Source organism: Rhinolophus ferrumequinum, chromosome X, assembly GCF_004115265.2.
Source record: "Rhinolophus ferrumequinum isolate MPI-CBG mRhiFer1 chromosome X, mRhiFer1_v1.p, whole genome shotgun sequence".
NCBI classification, from domain to species: domain Eukaryota; kingdom Metazoa; phylum Chordata; class Mammalia; order Chiroptera; family Rhinolophidae; genus Rhinolophus; species Rhinolophus ferrumequinum.
In genome coordinates, this window is record NC_046284.1 from 118,991,863 (window position 1) to 119,015,802 (window position 23,940).

Sequence of the window (23,940 nt, forward strand, 5' to 3'; positions counted from 1 at the left end):
CCTACTAGCCGACTCCCCTTATTATCTCACTGGTCAAAAGTAATTTGCATGCCCACGCCTAAACCAGTCACTGGCAAAATTCGTGGGATTACCACGATTAGCTCTGACAATCGCAGTTCACCCTTTGGGGTTGAAGAGAGCACACCTCCCTGCATATATTGCTACCCTAGACCTGACAAACCTTGGGGGAGGGTGCTGTTAGCAAAGATGAAGGGGCAATGGCTGCAGGGCAGTCAACCAAGAGAGTCTGCCAGGCACAGTCTCACCTTTTAAAATAAGTATTAGAAATGAGCAATAAAATGAGAAACACTGGAGCATGAGTTTGAGTCAAAGGGCTTTGGAAATTAATTCAACACTCACTTTACAGATGGATAAACTGAGTCTCAGACAGGTTAATTGGCTTTTCCAGGTTGTACAGCTAGATAAGGGTAGAGGTAGGACTACAAGTTAATTTTCTGATGGCCAGTGTAGTATATGCCTATAAATATCATTGCTTAGTAGTCAATTGACTAAGTCAATACATCACACTATGATGATACATTGTACTTTCTTACTTGGGCTTTAGTTTTCACCCAATGAGTTATGAATGAACTCTTCAAGGGAAAAGAGCATCTTATTCAGCTTTGGGTCTCCCATACCTAGCATAGTGTCCTATATACAAGAATAGTACACTTCGGCCGGCCCGGTGGCTCAGGCGGTTGGACCTCCGTGTTCCTAACTCCGAAGGCTGCTGGTTCGATTCCCACATGGGCCAGTGGGCTCTCAGCCACAAGGTTGCCAGTTCAATTCCTCAAGTCCCTCAAGGGATGGTGGGCAGCGCCCCCTGCAACTAAGATTGAACACGGCACCTTGAGCTGAGCTGCCGCTGAGCTCCCAGATGGCTCAGTTGGTTGGAGTGCGTCCTCTCAACCACAAGGTTGCCAGTTCGACTCCCGCAAGGGGTGGTGGGCTGCGCCCCCTGCAACTAGCAACGGCAACTGGACCTGGAGCTGAGCTGTGCCCTCCAGAAGTAGGACTGAAAGGACAACAACTTGAAGCTGAACGACACCCTCCACAACTAAGATTGAAAGGACAACAACTTGACTTGGAAAAAAGTCCTGGAAGTACACACTGTTCCCCAATAAAGTCCTGTTCCCCTTCCCCAATTAAAAAAAAAAAGTAGTACACTTCAAGTTTGTACAAGGCTTAATGATTGGTTGCATTTAATTCATACCATAACCGTAGAGGTAGGTGAAGAAATGGAAGTAGAGGCTTTCTAGAAGTTACACACAGTCACTGCGGCATTGTAACAATAGCGTAACTACAAAAACAAACGGTAAAATATACAGAGAGAGGCAAAACCTCAGAGAAATCTTTCTTATTGTTGCTGCTTTCGTGTCCGTGTATGAAATCTTTAAAAACCGAGCCTATGGCAATGCAATCTCATATTTTTCTGTCAGCAGAGAAGATAAAAAAAATCAGAACTAGAATAAAGTCTGTGGCTGGAGATTATTGAGGAATTTTGTTCAAGACTTTTTCATAAAGATGATAGGCACACAGTGATGTGTATAAGATGAAAGGAAAATTTAATTTTGACAACTGGAGGAAATCCCTAAAATGAAGAATGAAAAATGTGGCTGAGTAATTGGTGGTAATTCCACTTCTCTTTTGCCTACATATTAGACCATTCTGGTGCTCAATGATCACCCAGGACCACGCGTGAATGGCGACAACTGTATTTTCCATGGTTACCCTCACAGAGGGATGGAATTGTTCTGATTGTTCACCACGTGCTTTGGACACATGGAATCAGATGCACCCTTAATCCCACAACCGCCCCCCAAATTATACTCTATCTGTTTCTTTTTGGTTCCATGAGTTGTATATGCCTTTTGTTCTTCTATTTCCAAGTTATCATTTGTTACCTTTCAGGGTTTTCTTTTAAATGTTAGCACTTTTTTACTTCAACCCTTATACAGTTTAATTCTCCATTTGAAGTTAGAATTAAAAGACACACAATCCTCTTAACAGTTTTACAGAGATGATTTTGACCTTTCCCAAACTCATATATTTCATTTTGTGGGAGCAATATTGGGAAAAGACCAAATAGCAAGTAAAAATACAAAGTGATTCCTCTTTTATAGAATGGAAAGCTAAACAAACTAATAAAAATGTCAAAATATAGATGTGGCAGTGGTTAAAATCCTGGGTCAGGAAATAGAAGACCCAGATCTTATTTCCTGGCTCTGCTTCCTCCATCATTTAAATGTAGGAAAATGCTGCCTGTTGTTTTCCTCAACTAAGAGTAAGGATTCCTGTTCTACCTACCTCCTCGGTTGTTGTTTAGATTAAGGCTGTGGGCAAGATGGGACAATGCCTATAAACGCTAATTCACCAGGCAAAGGTTAGGTCCTGTGTATATCTTATCCAATAGTATTATATCAGGATCATAGTGAGAGAAGAAGCCTCAAGTACTCAAGTATTTACCCATTCTTAGGTTGGTGCAAAAGGAACTGCGGTTTTTGCAATTTTAAACTTTTAAACCGCAATTACTTTTGCACCAACCTAATACACCCTCCAATTGAGACATTACTCAAATCGTGCAAAAAAGACAGCTTCCTTTTCATTACTCTAAGCCTATTCCACATCTTCTTGTTCTGCATGCAAAATGGCCTGTGGAAAAGTATATTAGGGAAAGGTTGCTTTCTGAGTCTCCCTCTCAAAAAACTCACAATCTATATTAATATTTTAAAGGCTCAGAAAACTTGCCATTGATAAAAAAGAAAATCTGTTCAACTTGTTTTCCACACTTAATTGGTAAAGAATACTCTCCACACACACACACACACACACACACAATTGTTGCTGTCTCTTGGTTCTGTTCTAAGAGAAGAGATAACACACTTCTCCCGTTTTGGGCAACAATCAAAAATGTGTTTTTCAGAAATTTTTCTTCTGTACTTTAAAACCTCTCCTGTTTTGAGCAGAAATGAAGGTGAAAACGTCCTTCCCTTAACATTAGAGAGTGGAAAGAAAGAAGAGAGCCCTTTCTGGGTCTTTCTCATTAGCCTATTTCTGTTTAAATTATACCCTGTTATATTTCCTTTCCACTTGTATTAGGTCGCCTTGTGATGTAGCCAAATACACCCTGGGACTGTACCAGAACCTTATGCCCGGTGGCCTCTTGAAGTCAAGCAAAAAGCTGGAAGTAATTTTCGTTATCCTGGCCACTCAGCCTCTTCCCAGCCTGTTCTTATTACAAGGACCACTGGGCAGAACTGAACTCTGCCAGCAAGCAATTGCAGAGCCATCAAAATGTAGAGCAGGAAAAGATGGAAATGTCTGATGTAGAATAGGCGCTTGTCTTAGTCTGGGTCCCCAGAGCAGATTCTGAAGCACAGCCTCCTGCAGAAAGTCTGTCTGACAAGTGGTCTCAAGGAGCAGCATTGTGGGAGGCGGGGTGTGTGTGTGTGTGTGTGTGTGTGTGAGAGAGAGAGAGAGAGAGAGAGAGAGAGAGAGAGAGAGAGACAGAGACAGTGGGAAAACCAAGGGCATGAGCAAGTTGGCTCCTCTCACAAGTAATGGAGGTTGGTCTCAGGGAGTGTTCTAAGGAGCTTATCCAACGTGTCTCAGAACTCATCCTTGGCACAAGAGGCTTAGTCTTGGATGGTCCCGTGAGAGTGAACTCTGCACTTCTGGGTTGTGCATCCAGGAGAGCTGAGATATGAGTCCCATGTCCTGTCAGAAAAGCCCCAAGGCATGAATAGGGAGGTCCTTGTTACACCAAGATGCAAGATACCATCAGTCGCACCCAAGAGAAACTGGTTGAAGGCCACGTAGAAATGGTCACCATGGCGGTGGCTGGAGGAAGAGGTGGCAATGAGAGGACTTGGCGTGGTGCCTAAGAGGCAGCCAGTATGGTGCTCAGTAAGCAGTAGTGGTATCTGACTGAAGTCCAACCCCTCACTGCTTCCCTGAGGTTTTGAGACCCTGAGAAGTTAAACGGGTTGATTCAGGGCACAAAGCTTACTGGTGGCAGAAGGAATCGGAGAGAGCTCTCCTGACTTCCTGTTCACTGGTGCTTTCAGCCACATTGCACTGCCTCAACTCCACGCTTGGTGTGGTCAAAAAGCATTAGAGCAAAGTGCCATGCAGTTGTACCCACAAAGTTCGGGAAGAAGTTCAAGAGAGATGTCTGGCTTCAATAATGGTAATAACAACCGAGAAGCTAATGCAAGATAAAACAGGATCAATAATTAAATGAGTGCTACCGTGAGTGTCACTGGAATTAGAAGAAAAGCAAGAGAGGTTTAAAAGGGAACTGCACTTGGAGACCTACTATTTACGCTTGTGATCTGTGCGTCTTATACTTTCTGAGTTTGGAAGGGAGTCACATTTTTGTGTCATGCTTGGAAATTGTGCCGGGTGACTGTCATGGGAACTTCGGGCCCTGTTCTGGAGCCAAGAATAGCTGAGATACTAACTAATTAGGTTACTTGACAAATGCTGGAGAGGAACGCATCAAGTCCAGAGAATTCACAGTGGGACCTCATGGCCAGACCAAGGTTGGCTCTAACTAGGGTTCTTGCCTTGTCACAGGCACATCGACCACCCCTTGCTTTCGGATTTGGAAAATAATATGATGTACTAGAAATCTCTAAATTTAAATACTTGAGTATTGGAATTTATTGATCTCTAAATTCAAACATTGTATGTTCAATTGTTCCGATACTCAAACATATGAGTAATGACAAAGAAACATGGAGGAAAGGAACAAAGATAGGGTTTGGAGTGGACCTAAGACCCTAGCGAAGGAGAAAACAGGGCGATAACTGAGAGGAAAGATAAAGGAAATTTCTCTTACTGGAATTTAAGCACCACAAGTCTGGCATTTTTTCCCTTAAGAATTGGTTCTTTTGTTAATCAGAGTAGGCAACAGTATTCCCTTATCAATGTACTTAAAGGGTACCATTTCGATGAGTTAACGTTGTGAAGGTGTGTATTCCAGTGAGTGCCTGCTACATAACAACGATAGATGACTGCCTATGAGTAATCCTTTTTTCTATAGCAGAATTTTGTCCATCCTTTCCTGTTTCCCCTCTGTATTCATGCACTCATATTATTCTTTGTATTTTTTTAAAAAGTAAACTTTCGATTTCAGAACATTTTTAGTTGTACAGAAAAGTTGCAAGGGTAGTACGGAGAGTTCCCACATACCCATCAGCTAGCTCCCCTAACAATAACATCTTATGTCACGATGGTACATTCATTGGGACTAAGAAATTAACATGGGTACATTGCTATTAATTCCTTGTACTTTTAAATAGATGGCATTAATTAGGAGCCCAGATCATTCTATTGCTGAGATTTGATTGAACTGGGATACTTTGTGAATGAGCAATAAGTGGGCTTTGTAATTTCAACATTGTACACACAGAAATTACCATGGGTCTTTGGACAGGTGGATGTGGTTCTATGAGAATTCCATGGCTTCTAGCGGCCCTGGGAAACTGGTGCTTAATTATTTAAGTAAAGCTGACCTCTATTGTAACCAATTTTAAGATGTTCACCATAACTCTATTTGAAACCTTCAAGTGTTTTCTGAAAGATAGAATATCCCTTTTTGGACAAAACATTTGAACCTGCTGTGTAAATGTGATGTGCTCAGGAACATGATGCTGCAGATGGCAGCACTGTTAGAAAGGACGTTTGACACAGGTGGCATTATAAGATTCAGGATTTTGAAGGGGGGCCCTTGAAAACACCCCAGTTGAGATGGCTCAATGGGGAACCTACCAGATACAATTTATGGACCTCTCTCTTAAACAGAAGTTTTCCAGCTGAGAAAGCTGTGACAAGAAAATGCACCCAAATGCTCCTAATGGACAGATCTACACACACACACACACACACACACACACACACACACACACACACACAGAGCTTTTTAAAAATTGAAAATATTTAAGTTGCTTAAAATATGCATTGCTTAAAAATTAGGATGAGAAATTCAGGTGTCAGTCACCGCTGGTCTATCATTTATTTGGGATAATTGGAAAGTTGAAGATAATTTTGTGTTTAGCACTGTTTAATGAGCAAGCACAAGGAAAACTCTACCTGTTGTCAGAATAGCCCAATTTGTCAGCATCAAATCTCCACGTCATTTGTGACGGTCTTTGAGGTTAATGAATTAATTTCAATTCTAACCAAGTCAGTTCTGGCCTACTGCCTTGAAGTTGTTTAAATACTAACTTCCATTGGCACAAAATCTTAAGAACACCAGTAAAGTGGCCTCTGACTTCTTGAGCTTTTGACATTCAGCCACCAGAGGCTGCTCTGAGACCATTATCCTCCTTTCACTCCGGGTCCAAATCCCAATGGGGAAACCTATAGGACTGATTTGGCTTCCATTGCTTTGAATTGTTCTCTCTCAATGTAGTTCCCTGGTGGTCTGCTGTTGGAGTAAATGATTAATTAGAGTAAAGAGGAGGTGCTGAAAAAGGACAAAAACTACACACTAATGCTTTGCCCTCCTCTCTATTTTTAAACTCTTAATCTTGTTCTATTTAAGTAAAAAGAGAATTGGACAAGGCTTTCCTACTGGCATTTGCTAATTTTTCATTGTTTTTTTCTCTGTTACTGTGTTTTCAAAGAATATTTTTGAAGATTTTTTTCTAAAAACCTTTATTCCATAATACTTACTTCCACATGGTTTCTATTCTTCCACATTTCACCAGGATTGTATAGTTGCTTTCATGCTGTTCCCTCTGTTTCAGTTTTTAAAATCTTTGTCTTTCTCCTTTAAGTCTTTCTCTTTACCTATCAAAACAAACCAAAAATGAAATGGAGGAGTATCTGTAGTTAAGTAAGGATTAAAGATGGTTTCGGTGCCTGTATTGTATTTTGTATTTAATCTTGGACAACTAAGCTTCATTTAAACTGTTAACTGAAGAATGAAACTAGTAACTTCATGAGAAATTGCTTTCAGTCTTCTTGAGGAAAGGCATGATTGTGGTAGACAACGATCAGCCACGGAAAACAACTGGTTTTATGTTATTGTTAAATACGTCACTCTCAGTAGCGTACTTCCATGAGAATATGTTACCACAGAAAGATGTGAAATTTTAGAGCCATGGCAAATACCAAATTAATAGTTTTGTGATAGATGAAGTCATCAATGTATAGATGATTGGGAGAATTTCAATGCTGCAACTCTTGAATTCTAGACTTTTGGGGGGAGAGGGGCGGAACTTCTGTGTCTGAAAAGTGTATAATTTAAGTATATGTCTTCCTAAATATGCTTCATTTTCTGTAGATTACAGAAAAAAATCAATTGAACTTGAGGGAAATTAATACCTATTTTATTAATTTCTACTTGTAGTTAAAGGTGAAAATTTCAAGATTTCTTTTGCTCTGAAAAGAAATTCTTAAGAGACCATGAAACACTCCTAAATATTTGGTGCTGTTATAGAGTAGAGCGATCATTAGAAGCATTTGAAATGTTTGATATTTCACCTCCAGTATAATCATAATGGTAGAGATCCTTACCCCAATAAGTTCACAACTAAAGTAGGATACATGGTTGCTTATATTTTCAAGTAGAATAATGGCAGCCAGAATACGTAAGTTGGAGCATATTTCACTAAATGCTTTGACAAAGGTGGAATGCCAATGAAAGTGCTAGATTTCTTCTCTGTGGCAGGTTCTGCTTTTCAGCTCGCCCCCACTAACAAGAGAACCAGAAGTCATTTGCCTATGAGTGACATCTTACCAAACCATCATGATTCAATGTGGCATATTTTCTCTCTTGATTTGTATGCTTGACAATCGACTTCCTAAATATCACGTTCGAGTTGAGCCAAAAAAAGAAAAAAGACCCACCGAAGTAACATTAGGTCAGCTTTGTGGGATGCACTAGCGGCCTGTCTGAATAAAGATGAGACTTAGGTGCAGAAAATCACCACGTGGCCCTGGCCCTGGCAGCCCTGCAAATGCGTTGTGTGACTCATTATTAAACATGCCGAGAACAGACAAATTCCAGGCAAGTGAAGCATCTACTGATCCAACTGCAGTTAGGTGGGCCGTGTGATATTTGTCTGACTTGCTTCTCCTTAAGGAACTCCTACACCATTTCCAACCGCTCCTGAACACCACGTGTCAAATGCACAGAGAAACTGTATTAAGATAAAATTGTTAGCATTAAAGACAGGCACTTAAATGAGTATAACCCTCAGGCCAGTTATACTTTGCTAAATTGCACAAGCTTTAAAATACCAGCACTCAATTATAAAAAAAAAATGTATCCATAGCAACCTCTTTGTCAAGGGAATAGTTACCTGAAAGAATACACATCTTTTCAAAGAAGCAGGGAGAAATAAAACCGTATTAGTTAACTGTGGATAATATTACTTGGGTTTAAATTTAATTAGGGGCATGATTCAGGAAGAGAAGGGGCTTTTAAGAAAGCTTTACAACTTACGTGCTTATTTCCAGTCGAATGTGTTTTCATGCCTTTTTTATCACCAAAGGGTTCATACATATGGGACTTTTATTAAAATACCATGAAATAACTTTGAGTTTCAGATAGTTAAGAATAAATAGCAGCCCTCCTCTTCTTCCTGCCCATAGTGTGCCTACCATTTTCTTAGAAAAATCCTTCCTTTAGCACACACAGTGGGTGGTATCCTGAGGATTTTGCTGCATATGGATCTTTGGTGGTCATTTCATGTGTATTTGTTGAGGGAATCATGTAAAAGTCCACAATCCTCTTCTTGTCAGGTGACCTGACTTAAATCATCCTATTTCCAAGAGGTTCCCTCTGATGGAGTGACCTTTCATTTGGTCATGTTATGTGACATAGGCTGCAGGGACTCCAGCGTTTGATAACATCTGGTGACAAGTTGAGGTAAGGAAAAGGGGTCTTTAGAACTGAGGAGACTGCCAATTTCAGCTTCTCCCATCTCTTGGGTAAAGAGTGTCAGGAAGGGAAAACTTTTCCTCTACTCTCTTAGGTTTAGTCCCTGGAGTCTGTAAATTAAACTAACAAAAGCCAGATTCACAGGATAAAAGGCACACAATTTAAAAAATATTACATGCACAAGAGTTCACAGAAAAGGAGTGAAACTCGAGCTGTTACACTCAAGGGCTTGTATGCCTCTTTTCACCAGGAAAAAAGGATTTGGGCTTCAAGGGGTAATAAAAGGTGGGGAAGTGACCAGGAGATATATGGAGGAACTAAGAGAAGATAAGGGCTATTTTAGTAAGGTCTGTCTATACAAACTCATCTTGATGCCGACACCGCATCTGCCCCGAAAAGAGTCACTCTTCTCTCCGTGGTATGGAGGGAGGGGCACCTTCCTCAAAGGGAAATTTGTGCCCTGATTTTAGGCAGGTAAGGGGGCGCAGAGAACTCTTCCTGCATCTGTCGGTTCTCAGTTGCCTTTAGCTCAAAATAATCCTGATGCCAAAGTGGCATATTTTGGGGTGGCATATTCTGATCCACTTGAGGAGGTAAACTCCTCAAGCTTGAAGCCAGTATCAGTCAGAACTGGCTTCATAGGCAAGCATGGAAACATGCAGGCTTAGTTTAATGCATAGCTGAATGGGTGTGGCTGCCTTCCCATACAATTTTACTTATGGACACTGAAATTACAATTTCATACACTTTTCACATGATAACAAAATAGAATTCTTTTGATTGTTTTCAACTATTTGAATATGTTAAATATCGTTTTCAGCTGGTGGAACACACGATAACAGGTGGTGAGCAGGATTTGGCCTGAAGGCCAGAGTTTGCAGATCCTTGGATCTGGGTTCCAAAATAGCAGCATCAGCCCCACCTGGGAACTTGTCAGATATGCACATTTCCAGGCCCCACCCCAGACCTGATGAATCAGAAACTCTGGGGTGAGGCCCGGTACTTGTGTTTAAACAAGCCCTCCAGGGGATTCTGATGCATGCTCCAATTTGAGAACCACTGATCTAGACTGACCTATGGTTCTCGATCTTGACTGCTCATTCTAATTCCTTAGGGAAGGTTAAAAAAAAATCTCCCTGGAGAAGAAGGTCCAAGATGGCGGATTAGGTAACTGCTATGCCTGCTGCCTCCCAGGATTACACCGAAATTACAAATAAATAATAGAACAATCAACCTCAAGAATCATCTGAAGACCAGCTGAACAGAACTCCTATAACTAAGGATCCAAAGAAGAGGCCACATAGAGACTGACAGTAAAAAAAAATTAAAAAAAGAAAATCTCCCTGCCCTGGCCCAGCCCAGATCAATTAAACCAAAGTCTCTTGGGGGGCCCCAGACACCAGTGTCCTTAAAATCACCTCCAAGTGATTTCAATGGGCAGACAAGACAACTAATGTTTTCATTGTACAAATAAGGAAACTGAAGGTCAGAGACTGACTTGCTCAAGATACACAACAAGAAAAAATAGACGTGTGTAGTCCACTTACACTTTTTTAGATACATGAGCATTCAAATACTACGTTTGGTTATGGAATGTGTTCGCCAGAAGATTCAGGGGTCCTGTTATCTTTTATTAGTAGCACTGATTAATTAAAAACACATCTGGGAACATGCCCTAAATAAAATGAAAACTACCTCTAGAAACTCATTAGGCCACACGATGTGACTATAATTGGAAGAAATAAGGTGCAAAGTCTCAGGACAGTCCCATCTGCAAGCACTTTGGGGCTGAGGCGAGACCTCCAAGGGTGGGATGGAGGACAAACTCTGAGAGCCATCGAAAGTCATTGCCTACCCTGGAGCTACTTGCCAGTGTATCTGAGCAATTGTTTCCTGTTCCATACCTGGCACACACGCAAATAAGTCACAGTCATAAATGTCATTAATGACAGTGAGAAACCAACATTTGCGTGCTTTTGATGGGTTTTATGACTCTTTAGGACTCCTGTGCCGTGGGCGTTTTTAAAGAGAACTTTAAAGGATAAATGCTTTGTTCCAATTTTCTCAGCAAAGGCTTATCACTGCATCTGTGCATTCCACGGAAGGAAGAACACAGGCTGTGTACTCAAAGTAGTGCTGGAGAAAGTGAGGCACAGATGGAAACTGAGTCATATGATGATTACAAGTGGAGGTGTACAAACGTACAACTGACCATTGGATGCGTTTATTGTTTTAGTAGTTACCTGATCCTAGTACAAGCTACATTTTTTGAGCATTTACTGTGTGTGGTGTTTGCATAGTTCTGTGGTAAAGAGCATGTTTTCCGGGGCCAGTCAGCCTGAGGGCATAAAGCAGGATCTGTAGCCTCCTAGCTCTGTGACCTTGGCAAGTCACTTTGCCCCTCTGTGCCTCGGTTTTCTCTCCTGGAAAATGGGGATAATAGTAGTACCTATTCTCATAGGAATAAAGGAGATTAAACATGCTCACAGGTGTCTGGCGTCTAGTAAGCACTCAGTAAATGTTAAATCATATTATTTTGAAGCAAATTGTTGGGTTCAAATCACAACAACTTTGAGGAAGAATCAGCAGATGGGCCGTGTTCTCACAGTTACTAAGTGACCGAGTTGGTATTTGAACTGAGGCTGTTTCTGGAATTGGTGCTCCTAGCTAGAGTGCTATCTACACTACATTGATCGGGAATCATAAATCAAGTGTTTATGAGCAATGTTTTGTTCCATGTATAGGATAAACGTTTGGCTTGGCCCACATATTCCTGTACCTTCTTTTTATCTGGATGGTATTATAATGCCTCCAGACTCCTCCTCCCACAGGAGACTGAAGCAGGGTGGTGGTCCCTCCTGCTAACAGCTCCCCCTGCAGTTGTCCCCATCTCAGTTTCCATCCTCGTCATCCTCGTCTCCTCTCTTTACCTAGACATCCACTCTATTAGCAAATCACATTGGCTCTACCATCACAATATACCCAGAATCTACCCAAGTCTCCCTACCTCCACTGCCACCCCTGTCCCGATCTACTACCATCTCTTACATGGTTGACATGGTTGACCAAAAGCGTCTTCTTAGCAATTTTCCTTCCACACAGCAGGCTGCTCTCCACCCAGCAACCACATTGAACTCTAAAAAGTCAATTGGCTGTTGTCACTCCTCGGCTCCAACACCTCTGAGTCTCCCTCATCTCACTCCAAGGAAAACCCAAAGCTCTTCCAGTGATCTACTAAACCCTACTAGATCTGCAAACACTGCCCCCCAACTCACTCACTCACTCACTCACACACACACTCACATTCCTGAGACCTCAGCTTCTACTGCTGTTGCTCTTACTCACAGGCTCCTCGCCCTGGCCCTAGAGCTTCTGCAATTACTGTTTCCTCTGCCTGGATAACTCTGCTCCATCTATCACCATAGCTAAAAGTCTTGCTTCTGTTACCAAACTCTGGTCCATGTGCCCAATGCTTCAAAAGGCCAAAACTCAAAACATCAGGGTTTGGAGTAAAGAAAGGTTTATTGATCAAGAAAGCGGCAACAGAGAAGATGGGAGACCTAATGGTGCCTCAAATCCATCTTATTCGCTGGACTAGGTGAAGGGTTTTTAAGGGGTTGGGGGGAATAGGTAGGTGTGCGGAAGTGCTAGTGGGGCACGTTTTAACTGGAGGACCTTGGAAGCTGGCCATTCATGGTAAAGGGGTGTCAATACCAGACCTTCTAAACAATGGATACTTTGCTTCTGGAAGGGTTCCGGTGTTCAGGTCCTGGTTATGTCCTGGTCTTTGGTTCCATGGGGTCGCGGGGGGAAGGGGGGAGACTTGTTCCGGGTACAGCTGGAGATCAAAGTTCTCTCTTGCACATGCTTTGCCTGAATGACTTGTGGTTTTGGTCTGTTGTCTCTGAAAAGCAACTCAGTGTCTCTAAACAGGATAGGGCCATTTTGAGCTGGTTCTGTGGTTATACTTCCTCACTTCCTTAGAACTCTGCTGAAATGTCACCCTATAAAAATATAAACTTCCCTACCCCACCCCAACACTCCCTACCCCTTTTACCAGAACCTCTTTCACCATCAAACCCACTCCGTATTTTTTTGTTGATTTGCTTGGCTATCTCCCTCCACTAGTAGATATGCTCATGAGGGTAGCCCTCGGCCTGTTTGTACCTGTCTGCCTGCCTCTCCAGCAAGTAGAACAATGCCTGGCACATAGTAAGCACTCAATGAATACTTGTTGAATGAGTGATTGGCCATTCCAGTATGGGAAAGGTATACCATTGCATTTTTCTTAGCACAAGGTTAAGGCGTGAGAACTCTTTGCCCTCTTTTTTCTCAGAGGAGGCACTTGGCTTTACACTGGAGATCTTTGGATGCCCTGAGAGTGATGAAAATCAATTAATAGAGATCTACAGGTATCTACCGTGTTTCCCCGAAAATAAGACCTAGCCGAACCATGAGCTCTAATGCATCTTTTGGAGCAAAAATTAATATAAGACCCGGTCTCATTTTACTATAAGACCGGGTCTTATTTTATTATGTAAGATAATTTGTATAATGTGGAAATTTTATTATATAAGACCAGGTCTTTATAATATAATATAATATGTATAATATAATATAATACCGGGTCTTATATTAATTTTTGCTCCAAAAATGCATTAGAGCTGATGGTCCGGCGAGGTCTTATTTTTGGAGAAACACGGTATATGTTGCTAATGAAATCAATGGCTAAATCATTGATTCACCAGTTAGCTATGAGTAAGAAAAACACCTCCACAGGCTGCATTCCTAACTGTGAATCACAGACATGTATTCGATTGGGAAAGCCAGTGAGAAATTCTGAATGGGGAAGGAACATCTCATTCATAGTCCTAGAGAAATAGCCCTCAAATCCATGTCCTTCCCTACATAGCACACAGCAACATCTTTTCCATGAGGGAGACCCCATCAATAAGCATGTGTGTGGTTTTTTGCCTCACCTACAAATAGGGTTTCCAGGCGGTAATTCCCACCCATTCTCAGGAATTGTTTTTGCTTTTCCGTTCCCGAATCCCAAGAAAAGTTGGTCGGGAAATCGGGAAAATCGGCTCCTTGAACCTAGGTGGTTGGTAGTATCGGCCGTCACTTTGTGGAAACGATTCATCGTGGAGAACAGAAAACAGTTTATATCTTAGGTTTCGGGAAGGGGAAAGCGAAAAAAATTCCTGAGAACGGGCGGGAATTCCCGCCTGGAAACCCTACCTACAAATGATCAGATGAACACAGCCCAAATTTGGAGAACAGTTAAAGGTAAATAAAAATCATTAAAGTGCTTCAGTTTTTTTTCACATGTAGTGGTAAACTCCTGACGTATTAATGTCTTGAAGGTGCCGTATGAGATATTTTGGGAGGTAGACTGACAGTTGTTGGGGATTTCAGAACCAAATCAGAACGAAGGGGTAAATCCCAAACACTCCTGTATGAGGCCCAGGGTACCGGTAAGGGAGCATTGTGGCGAGTCATGGGCATGCTGCGTTTTGATACCTTTTTCCAAAGGAGAACTTCATCCAGATGGTAGTGGCAGCACCACATGCTGGAAAAAGCTGGGATTTTGGAGTGACAGAGATGGGTTCCAGTTGCTTATATACCATACAAACCATGAACTTGCTGCATCTTCAAGAGGGCCCTGATGCATAACTAGTCCGTGGTCCATAGGGGATTCCTTTCATTTTTAACCTTTCCATTCAGCACAAATACCTCCTGGTCGGTTTTATGATAGCACGTCTCTCTAATGCAGGGATCCACTTTTTAATTCAAGGTTTAACTAAGTTCGACCTCTAAGAGCGTGGTGTATCAGCTGGTTTTGTATTTCTTTAATTGGGTTAGATTGCTTCTCTCACTTAAAGATAAGTATCGCCAACTGGTTGCTTTCTAAAGAAGACCACAACAAAGTGGTCTTTACCCACATAGACACAGTTGAAGAGAAATATCAGTAGGGTTTTTTGATCCAACACAGATAAGGCTACAAATAAGAGTACAGTTACAGTTACCTTGTTCATTATATGATGTTATTTAAATCACTCACATTAAAATAAGTTTAAATAGCAGCACTATTTATAAAATAAAACAGATGGGCAATATGAGCCCTTCTTTTTGTAAATTAATAAATCAAAGGAGAAATAAAATGAAGCCTCATTTGAATGCAGTTTCTCAGACATTTAGAGCTCTTTAATAAATACGGAGAAAGCGAAGGCACTGATACTAACACTTGACTTTTTTTCCTTGCCACGACTCAATATGTTTATCTTACATCTTGCATCAGAACAGTATAGGAAAGCCTATCTTAGTGTGTGTGAATTTTCATAAGTGGTTCCCAGGAGAGAAAAAGCTCATGGTGCCCCATCTAGTTTTAAGGAAATAAAGACAAATACTATTTCCTTGGCTATTAAAATGGACTTAAAAACACCCCGACTTGTGTCTAGCAAAGGAAAGAGACATGTAAGCCATGATTCTGAAGTAGTTTTTATCTTTACCACCACCTTAAATCCAAGTACAGATATTATGTGTGAAGTGGGAGAGGGTTTTTGCCAGTCAGAAAAGAACTACCACCATTTCAGCAGTCATTCTGTGTGTTTGAGAAGTGCCAATCTAAAGGACAAAGCACTGTCTTTTTATAAGCAGGGAGCGCAAATCCCGTTCAAAGCTTCTTTTGATTAAAATTTCTGTTCACCTTCTGTCCGTGTGATTATCAGTAAACCAGCCTGATTTGCTTGTTTCTAACACATATAAACTGAGATCTGATTCACAAAATTTAATTTTTTTAATCTCTAAGGCTTATTTAAAAATCAGCTTTGGGCATTAGAATATTAAAGGTTTGAGAGACTAATCCTTTCATATATAAGAAACATAAGAGAGATAAAAAAGGAAGGATAATAAGTAAAATGGTAATAATATGATGAGCGGTAACCAACTATTCATTGCCATACTTAAACCCACAAAAAAAGAATTTAAAACAAGAATGATGCCAATTAGAAATACGAAGAAAATGGGGTGTTTGATTAGCCTAACGAATTATTAAGGCATCTGGATCGTACAGTCTTCATTCCTGGAGATCTAGAAATGTTTGTGTAAAACAACGTAGATCAGGGGTGTCTATTATCTGTATTTCTCTCTACATGTGGCAAATAAGTCATAAACTCGGAGTAAATTAAATGGGTGATGGGGGAAAGAGGAAATGCCAATCAGATCATATGTTCACGACATGGCAACATTGCACTTGGGGTTCAGAATGGGCCATCAGGCATGTAACTTCTCTAATGCTCTACCCTGATTCTTTGGTCCACTATGGGCCAGATAATCATAAAATACTGCTAGTTTACAGGAAGTGGATTTGAGGAAAATAAATTGATTTAACAACCAGAGAATACTTTTTTGTTTATTTTTAATTAATTTAAATTTTTATCAAAGTAATACATGTTCAAAGTACAAATATATCAAAGACTTGTAATGAAAAACAACAATCCCATCCCACTCCATTCTAGGAGTAATCACTTCCAACTTATAAATATTTCCTCTGGTATGTACTTTCATGTTTCCCATAATATGCTTTTACTGCTATTTCTTGGTTTATAAATTTTAGGCATCCTACTTATGATCAAAAAGAAATTATCTCACACTATCCCCCTCATCCTCACCTCACATCCTCCCAATATAATTGTGTCAGTTAGGAATTGGGTTCATCTAGTAACAGAAGTTCCAAAACATTGGCTCAAACAGATTAGCAATTTATTTTTCTCACAGAACATGAAATACAGAGCTCGTTCAGAGCCTCGAAAGTGTCATCAGGAATCCAGGGATCCTTCTACCTTTCCTATTTTCCAGCTTTAGTATGTGTTCCATCCTTCTCAAGGTCACAGAATGGCCCCTGTCTCTGGGGCTCAGCAACCATGTTAATGGTGGGGAAATCCAGGAAGGGCAAAGGGCAAACTGTGCGTCTCCTTTAAGAGCTTTCCTAGAAGCCTTACACGGCAGCTTCTATTAAAATTCCATAGGCCATAGCAGTTTCATATGACCACCCATACCTGCAAGGGAGACTGGGAAATGTTCATTAGCTGGGTACATTTCTGCCCCAAATAAATTGAAATTCTGTTGCAAAGAAACAAGGGGAAGATGGATGAATGCTGGATTGTCTGCTAGTAGTCTTTGCCACAATATCTATATCAGAGATCACTGCCAATTTAAGGTGTATTCTGTGACTACACTTCCTTTTTCGTGCATTCTTTTGTTTTTCCTGCAGTTAATACTAGACTCACCTTTTGCTTATATTTATGTGTACCTTTTCATCCTCAAATGTGATCTATCAGTATCATCTTCCCCCCTAGACCTACCTCCAGGAGTCCTCCATTTTCTGCTAGAATTTAGACCAGGGCCTTTCCAAGACTGCTGCATCTATCATCTTGGATTTTCTTTGCTTCTCTTTATGTTGGTTTCTCTGTTTTCTGAGTACAAGTGGCTTTTCTTTTTTCGTTTAATTCCATCCTTTTGCTAAAGCACATCTTTGAGTGGATTCCAAAGAAAGAGTACATGGGATGCAAAATTTTTGAGTCTGCGTGAAAACAATTGCATTCTACCTTGACACTTGGTGACTACTATGACTTAGTATAGAATTATCAGTTAGTTGAGAAGCACATAATAAAGCTATTGGCAAAATTTTATTATTGACAAAAAACAGAACCTTCTACCAATGGAGGTTTAAAAATTATTATTATTATTATTATTTACAAAATCCAGTAAACATTTATTGATTAATTGACCATATACACTATGCTTGCTGTTATAAGGGATATACAGTAGTCCCTTGGCTAGGCTATAGTACCCAGTTGTTCAGTCAAAGTTGAATCTAGGTGTTACCGTGAAGGAATGTTGTAGATGTGGTTAACATCTATAATCAATTGACTTTAAGTAAAGGAGATTATCTCTGAGAGTGTGGGTGGGCCTCATACCATCCCTTTGGGTGTGAGGATTTCAACATGTGAATTTGGGGGGCACACAACCATTCAGTCTATAATATGCCCAACTGTCTCCTGAAAAAATCACGGGCTTAGAGATGTCAATTGCTTTATCTGAAGTCCATCATCTAGTTTCCTGGCCACATCAGCACTGAAAATGGACTCCAAATTGCATTTGTGACCCACTCTGCTATGCCACATTGCTTTCATTAACCAGCTGGAAAAAAACTAACTTCATGAGTACCTGTACTCCATGAGTAAAAACTTGTTTATTTTTTGTGACATCCTCTAAGAATGATCGGTGGGATTTTCTCTTTTTTTCTAAGCAGGGACTTGTGTTGTTGTCAAATTAAATTACCTTTGCTAATCACCTCAAATACAGTATTCCTCAAGTTTTCCTCTGCCACCATAAGTATAAAATAACTGGGTTTCTGGAATCTCTGAAGGAGAATAAATATACTCTTTGCATAGTCCGCAAAGACTGCACGTGCACCAGGCACCCTCTCCACGTGGCTGAGTAGGCAACTCCAGCTTGGTTTTCATTGATTTTGATGATGTGTGTTGACACATATTTCAATAAACTATAGGGTTACTGATACCATTTTTTTTTACTTACACAAACACAAATCCCATATGCTTTGACTTAATAGAACACTGAAAGAGGTGTCACTGGTACTGCTAGTTGTCCTCTAAGGTGCCATACCAGTGTCCACCCGTGTTCACTAGGGCCTGTCCAGGACCACCTGCCCTTGATCTTATGTTAGAACCAAACCTGCACATGACCACACAAGATTATCACGTAGGCTGCTTTTTTAAGGCAGATGTGTCAACACTGCACTATCCCTTCAGCTGACACTTGCAAATGCTGTTAATCACAGTCTGCGGGACAGAACATGCGTGCCTTTGGTGAGCTTGCTTACACTGTTTCCAATAAGTGCATCTAATCTCACTTAATGGACAACCCCTAAAGGGCCATTTATTTCATTCGAAATGTTTAAAAAGTTATTTGTTTATTTGGAAATGAAAGAGTTCCTTTATTTACAGCGTTCACTTTTCTTAGGAGTTTTCTGAGTCATTTCTGGAGATGGCATACTTTGCAACAAAAGCAGAGTAATTCTAATTCCAAACACTTAGGTTTGATTCCTGGTACAGCAAATTATAACAGTAAGACCTTGGGTTATCAACTTTGCCTCAATGATCCTGTCTTTTCATTCTTAGCCTGACAACTGTGATGTCTGCTTTTTGGTATTTTGGTGGAGATTAAATGGTGCACATTTGTGAAGTGCTTGGCTAAATGCTTGGCTCATAGGAGGCTCTCATAAGTGGTGTTTGTTCATGACATCACCATTAGCATCTCGGTCCTTATGCATCGTGCATCGTGAGAGGATAATAGCGATAACCATCATCACTCACTCTATCTCTTAGCGGAGGAAATGAACTTTCACATACCTACCAGAGATTATATACATAAGATGTGTAATATGTACACACAAAAGTGTGTGATGATGCCTTCTATAAAAACATAAAAAATACACTGCATAAATTACATAAATGTCTACCCACTAGGCTGTACATCTGAAACTAATATAAAGTAATATCGAATGTCAACTGTAACTGAAAAAGAGAAATAAATAATTTTTAAAAATATACTGTCTCACAAATAAGTCCATGAAACAGGTTCTGTTTTCGAAGGCTGGTCTCTTCTCTTTTACTCTGACCTGGATATGGCTCAGATGTGGGAGTGTTAGGATGGAAGATCGCATTATGCTTATTGTTTTCATGAGTACAGAATAGGTATTGAATTATGGTAAGAAGGTAACTTTAATCATTTACTTTTCCAAGAGCTTCTTGCCCTTTTGAATGTGGTAGTAGCAGCAGTCTGATTGGTCTCCGCGTCTCTGGGAAGCTGTACATTGCATTTCATTTTCTTCCTGCATGTTTGTTGCCCATCTACTGCACAGTAGGTCCAATGAGAGTGGCTGGGCTTACTAAGGTGAATAGGACACCATTCTTGCCCTTGAGAATTTTGCAGGTCAGTAGGAGAGACAGACTCAGGAATATAAGATTACAGTACAGCGTGGCAGGGGAACAGCAGAGGTATAGTGTGGTTTGCTCACGCTGGTACTTACCATCTCCTGATTCAGCATGGCTCTTTCCAACTCTGTGTTCAGTGTCCTCACTGGGACAGGACAGGGAGCATTTACACTATGGAAATTGGCAGAGGCTACAACAAATCTTGGCTTTTTGTTTTTTCTGAGAACTGGTTGTTAAACATTTACCAGCACACCACTGGGTGTCTGTAAACTGCTTTATGAGCATAGAGGATTGAAGAGATTAATTTGTCCTAGGGTGATCCGGGAAACCACAAAAGAGTGGTGACATTTGACCTTGTAGGATGGTGGAGGAGTGGGCCAGAGAAGAAAAATGGGGGAAACTTTGAAAGGGCACAGTAATTACAAGAGGCAATCCCAGCTCATATTTACCTTTGAGGTGATGACAGCAGAAAGCAAATGCAGTCTTGAGAAGCTTCTATTGATAATGTGATGAATAGATATGTTTTAGGATTTAACTCCAAGGATATTTAATGGCAGCAGCTCTGGGTAGCTCTCTGTGTCCAGGGCTGAGGGCATACCTAAGGCAAGAAAAGGTGCAGTACATCTCAAAATGAACCAGAGTCCTTTGGCAGTGGAAAAATGCTGATTCCCAGGCTCCTCCTCAAACCTACTGATCAGATTCCCTTGGAATAGGAGCAGGGACTTAGGGACTTGCATTTTTAACAATCTCCCTACAAGTTTCACGGGATGGCTCAGTTGGTTAGAGCGCGAGCTCTCAACAAGGTTGTGGGTTCAATTCCCTCATGGGATGGTGGGCTGCACCCCCAGCAACTAAAAATTGAAAAACGGTGACTGGACTTGGAGCTGAGCTGCGCCCTCCCCAACTAGATTGAAGGACAACGACTTGACTTGGAGCTGATGGGCCCTGGAGAAACACACTCTTCCCCAATATTCCCCAATAAAAACAACAACAACAACAACAACAACAACAACAACAACAAAACAATCTCCCTACAAGTTTCATTGCACATTCAAGTTTTGAAACCAGAGACCAAGCAAGTCTGGGGCTCGTGCTGCCTGCACCGCTCAGCCCATAGACCGACACAGGAGTTGGGTCATAGAATAAGAGTTTATTATCAGAGCACCGGTGGTCTGAGAAGGTGGCGGGTTAACACCTCCAAAAAGTGCCTTAACATTCTCAAACCAGCCTGGGATGTTTAAGGGAAAATCTGGGCGTTCCTCCAGAGGCTGCGTGATTGTTCTGGGGGTCCTTCCCTCTGGCCACATGATTCTCTGGTGGAGTCAGCAACCCAGGAACAATGATAGGATTAGCCTGGAAAGAATGCTAGACCATTGAGATTGTGATCAATATTAATCATAAGTTTCAGGGTAATTTTCTAAAACAGGGAACTGGGTGGCACAGGGGACATTCTGATCTCAAGCCACAGGGGGTTCATCGATTGTTAAGCTATAGGGCAAGGTAGGTCAAGTTAAGGTGAGGCCAGGGACTTGGAGAGGCCTCTACTCTGGGGGTGCCAACTTGGCCCTGTTTCAGTTTGAGAACCAATTTTTCAAATCTGGTACATCAGTGGGGCACGATTTTGACCCCTAGGGGACATTTGATAATTGATTATTATTGATTGTTATGACTGTGGGGGGACTACTGGCATCTAGAGGGCCGAGACCAGGGATGCTGCTAAATACCCCACAATGCACAGCACAGCTCCCTGCCCCCTCCCCACAGAATGATCTGACCTCAGATGTCAATAGTGCTGAGGTAGAGAAACCCTAGTCGAGGTCATGGTTAAGGGCTCTGAAGTAAACAACGGATGAGGACTGAAGTCAGCTTGTGTCACGAGGTGGGCTATTAGCCTACCAAGGTGGGGGCTGCAATGAGGTGATGGCCCTTCAGTCTCAAATGTGGGGCTGCCAGATTTTCATAAACCTGGGCAGAGCTCACATCTATTGAGCCCACGCAGATGACACTCCTGAAGCTGCCGATTCATTATTTGCTAACTTGCTTTTTTTCTTTCCCTGTGATGCCAAAATTTAAAAATATTTATTGAATCATTCTCACAAAATTTGGGCCACTTCTGTGGGAAAAAAATATGTCACTGGGGCTATACCAAGTCGTCTTTGCTCTGCTTGCATTTTTTTGGAATCCAAAAGGTAGATTTGTGTTGAAATCACGTTGGCTAAGAGTTGAATAAAGTTGCTGTTTTTATGGAGCTAAGAAAACAAACTTTGGAAATTATTTTTAAATCTGAGTTTAAGTTTATATGAAACCAGTTAGCTTTCCTCCCATCCTGCTAAGACGATGTTAATAAGTTCTCCAACTCAACTCTGTAGATAAGGTGAACCATAAAGGTAGATACACTTATTTTTTTTAAAAGTGTATTCTTGAACATCAGTGTGTTTATTTTACTAATAATTTTATTATCTAAAATTCTGTCTCAGGGCCTCACTAGACAAAGATTCTTGTTCATTTGCTGCATTTCAACAGGTTTGTGTGCACACTCCCATTAAGATTTCTTTTTCTTACATGCATGGACAGTTCATCGCTATGAAAATGAGGCAGGTGACACTCTCCTCCCTTGATTGCTGCTTGTTTTAAGGTGTTCTGTACAACAATTTGGTTTCCTCCCCAGTGTCTTTGCAAAAGTAGGACCTCGGTGCAACCTTTTCAAAATAGAGCTGGGTCCTGAGAGATGCACTTTCCTGGCTGAAATAACTCTGTACCTTCCAAATGCTTTTAGGGAGCTCTTCAACGGCAAGGCCCTAAGGTCCGAAGCTACTTAAGCTTTGAGCCGACCCAGAGCTGTGAGATAAGAATAGAACTCATCTTTTACTTTTGGAGCTTTAGACAATGTTTCCAGCTGCTTCCAGTCATTTAAATCCTGCTACTAGCTCTCTAATCCTCGCAGAGGCAGCCTCTCTGGCTCCCAGGGTCCACCCCTCCCTCCTGATTGGCCAGGCGCCTCCGGGGGCCCTCGCCACCCACCTACGACGTCTCTGAGACCCGATTTGAAATAAGAGCCAGGCGGTCCTCGCTTCCCTACTCCCGACTTTTCATAGGCTGGGGGAGAAAAGCTTGAGAAACTTGACATTGTCTTGGGCAGAGAGCGTGTAGCAACAGATCAAAGAAAAAAGCGGAAGAAAACGTGCTCTTTGCTGCCTGTGGATCTCGCTGAGTTGCTTTTGTCTTGCGGGCTTCTGCTGGGTTTGGTGTTTCCCCTCTGAAGACCGAGGCGTGGGCTTCGAGGCAGCTCACTCCCTGCCGGATGGGTCATGGAATTCTAAACATGAGGCAGGTAGGCTCCAGGGGCTGCACAGGCGGGTGGCGAGGGAGGACGCAGCTTGAGACCCCTGGGACGTTAATCCGGAGAGCTTGCAGGATTCGCAGATAGATGCCTGGCCAAGTCGGTCCATTTGGTGTAAAGCCGGGGTTGCATTTTCCTAAGGGAACGAAAGCAGCAGATTTTCTGAGGTGCCCCCCACCCCTCCCAGACCCCTCACCACCCCTTCCCACTTTTTCCTCTACTGGTGATTGGTGATGTCAGGCAGTCATTGTAAAGGGCTTAAAAGCGGTTTGTAGAGTATGTAAATCAACTCCAGTTTGCAGTTGATGGAATGTATTGTGCAGGATCTATCTGGAGCTTTTAGCCTCTGTCCTATGCCTTAGGTTAGAAAAAAGACAATTGAATATCCTGAAAAAGAATTACACGCGGCCTCTTATCTCATTTTAGCTTCCCATTCTCAGTACTTGGTGTGTTTATGGCCGAGAAGGTGGAAACAGCTCTACAAGAGCAAGGGCAGTCCTTCCAGAAAAATGCAGATTTGTTTTTCTGTTCTAGCACTTTTGAAAGCATATTGCTTCTGGACGTGAGAAGACAACCTTGAAAGTAGTGAGCTGAGAAAGGGCTCAGGGAGTACTGAAATGAGCCGTTGGAAAGAATTCTAAACCAGCAGCTTCTTCTGTGGCTCCGGGGCATGATGATAAAAT

At 41.6% G+C, this 23,940-nt stretch overlaps 1 protein-coding gene across 5 annotated transcripts in view; it reads left to right on the forward strand.

Moving 5' to 3' along the window:
* The window catches only part of MID1 (midline 1), a 324,586-nt gene that overhangs the window by 152,152 nt on the left and 148,494 nt on the right, over positions 1-23,940 (forward strand). For 2 of the 5 annotated variants that reach the window (XM_033115968.1, XM_033116009.1), the window contains exon 1: positions 22,979-23,248. The exons of the other annotated variants lie outside the window; for them this stretch is intronic. The gene's annotated coding sequence lies outside the window, so the exon portion shown is untranslated. Of the gene's footprint in view, positions 1-22,978; positions 23,249-23,940 lie in introns of those variants that run through there. 5 annotated transcript variants of the gene reach the window in all.